Genomic DNA, 768 nt, shown 5'->3' on the forward strand with positions numbered 1-768 from the left:
GACCTTGGTGACACCAGCCGGACCTCGACCCATGGAGAGTGTCGCCGGCGCCTTGCAAGTGTGAGCCCGGGCGGAGACGTACCAGCACCACGGGTTAGCATCCTGCGCCACAAACGGGGTCAGGGGCTGGGCTGCCCGTCAGTGCTTAGATGCCGGGTGCATCCACTGTGGCGAGTTGTACAAAAAGCCGAAGTATGCACATCTCACTAGACATAACGTCTAAGGGCAGGTAGGTGATGTCTGAATGAGACCAGCCGCCGTTGTGCGTGGCTCTCACCGTAATGCCGCCACCTCCCTGCTCAGTGAGACGGATCTCACCGTCACAGCCGGCCCCGATCTGTAGCAGCATTAGGCACGCGACGTAGTGCCATACTGTGTTACTTCCGGGTAGTGGTGAGCGAGCTGTGTCACGGGCTGCGGTATCGAAAAAATGCGAAACCTGATCGGAACTATCGTAGGTGGTTTAACAAAATTCATAGGTAAACGAAATACATTTGCTATGAATTCCTTCCTAAAAAGCCATTTCTACAAACCACGTAAGACCACAAGTACAGAGATGACAACAAAACCACGTTTAAAAAGGGTCTTACAATCGGCTTACATGTTAACCTATCAATTAGCAATAAAGAGTTTAGGTGAAAACAAGTTAAAATTTAAGTTATTGACCTATATCTCGACATTCGGTAACATACAAGCATATTCTACGTTCACACTGAATAATGCATTTATTTTTCAAACTATCTCATACCATGCCAGATCGCAAAAACT

The sequence above is a fragment of the Pollicipes pollicipes genome, unplaced genomic scaffold, assembly GCF_011947565.3.
Source record: "Pollicipes pollicipes isolate AB1234 unplaced genomic scaffold, Ppol_2.1 Scaffold_4295;HRSCAF=5057_pilon_pilon_pilon, whole genome shotgun sequence".
Classification (NCBI taxonomy): Eukaryota; Metazoa; Arthropoda; class Thecostraca; order Pollicipedomorpha; family Pollicipedidae; genus Pollicipes; species Pollicipes pollicipes.